At 40.7% G+C, this 1,770-nt stretch overlaps 1 pseudogene; it reads right to left on the bottom strand.

Moving 5' to 3' along the window:
* Positions 1-578: 578 nt before the first annotated feature.
* LOC138010096 (uncharacterized) lies at positions 579-1,508 on the bottom strand (annotated as a pseudogene).
* Positions 1,509-1,770: the final 262 nt, after the last annotated feature.

Here is a 1,770-nt window from a genome sequence, read left to right as displayed (position 1 = left end):
TGGATAATGAGTGCTACCCAAGTTTGTATTTCGGAGTAAAAGATTTAAAAATTCTAAAAGCTAAAAGAATTCTTTCCTCATATCATTTTTCTTTCTTGAAAATTCAAAATTATGAATCCGTCGGACGAGGCACAACGATAAAGAGAGGAAAACAATAGTCACGGTTTGCTAAGAATAACGGAGATTGGTTGTGTATCTTCCCACCTACCCCGGAAACACTTGTAAAGGCATACTTTCTCAGATAGGAAGTTTTCTTTTTGTTAAAAGATAGTTTTCATTTACTATGTATTGCAACTGCATCATGTTCATTGTGAGATCGCAACTTCGCATTGTATTAACTCGTCCGAATGTGCTTTCATTGGCTAACTTTGGTGTAATGATATTTACAGGAAGCAAAAACATTTAAGGAAACAATTATTGTTCCGCTAATATGTAACAATGAATAATTTTCAACGCTTGGGAAAATGTGGCGGATTGGCATTAGCTATAAGCACGGTTAAACTCAAAGTGGTGGTTCGTAGTGTATAGGATACATAGAAATACCGTTATATACATTTTTCATGGCAAAAATCGATTACTTAGAGAACTGGAGTGTCCGTGGGAAATTGCAGAGGCAAAACGGCTAAAAAATTGCGCATTATCACAGCATAACTACCACCTCTCCATTGCCGCCACATTCTCTCGTCCAGGTAGGATTGGAGATCTTGTCTCCTCAATCCTTTCCTCCTATTGCGACCAAGTTTTAGTTGGCCCCAAGCTGATTCCACTTCCTGGGTATGAACACCAGTTCGTGGATCAACAAAATTATGAGCATGGACAACGACTTCATGTGCTCTAACGTTTTGCAGCCCGATCAATCGATTGTAGGCATACCCAGTCGTCTGAGTGCACTATAGTGCCTGGAAGAAGGCACCTCTGTATGATGGGCAGCAGAGTGGCCGCATCTCTTCTCTCCACAGCTTGGAAATAGCCTCTTGCTGGAGTATATTCTGCCGATACCACACCAAAAACCCACGCTTGACTTGCAGCTCTTCTTCCCCTGTTGTACTGCAAGATTTATTAAGAGATGCAGATGTTAGCTTGACATAAACGGCCAGAACTTGAAACGCAACTTTTTGGTCTTACAGTTCTTTTTTAAACCAAAGAAGCAGAAAACCATATCTGATACTCAAACTCTTTTCATAGTTTATGGGTTATTTTATTTTTATTGCCGTGATGACTCAGTTTTCGTTTACATTTGTCAGGGTGTGAATTATTCTTATTGGTGATGCTGAACGAGAAAATATGTCGTGGCAATATTGGGTAGTTGTTTTATACGCCATTTATTTCGAGGCTACAACTTTTACCTTAGGCTTGTGGTTGAACTTGCTCTCATCGCACTTAACCACAGTTCCAGGACCTCCGAATGGAATGAATGGTCTGATTTGTAGGTCCACAGAACAGATATCTTGAAGTCGTCTGCATATCTTCGACGTCAGAGAAGCACTAATTTCCAGAGCTCTCACCATTCTATGCTGTGGGTCATCTTGAGTGAAATAGTATATGGCCTTGAGGAGGGTGGCTAAAGCTACCTTAGGGAACTCTTCAAAAAGAGTATTGGTCCTAAGGCTTCTTCTTTTACGGCATCCGCTGCGGCGCCTGTTAATTGGGCAAAACAACAACGTGAAATGACTAAAGACCTGACCAAAGGGCCGCAACATTTCAACGCAACATCTTGCAACATTAGGGACCCTGAGATTCTACAACAAGGACATCCATGTTTTAATCAAT

This window comes from Montipora foliosa, chromosome 7 (genome assembly GCF_036669935.1).
Source record: "Montipora foliosa isolate CH-2021 chromosome 7, ASM3666993v2, whole genome shotgun sequence".
In the NCBI taxonomy this organism is placed as follows: domain Eukaryota; kingdom Metazoa; phylum Cnidaria; class Anthozoa; order Scleractinia; family Acroporidae; genus Montipora; species Montipora foliosa.
The sequence above is the reverse complement of the archived record's forward strand: the minus strand, read 5'-3'. Positions and strand labels throughout refer to the sequence as shown.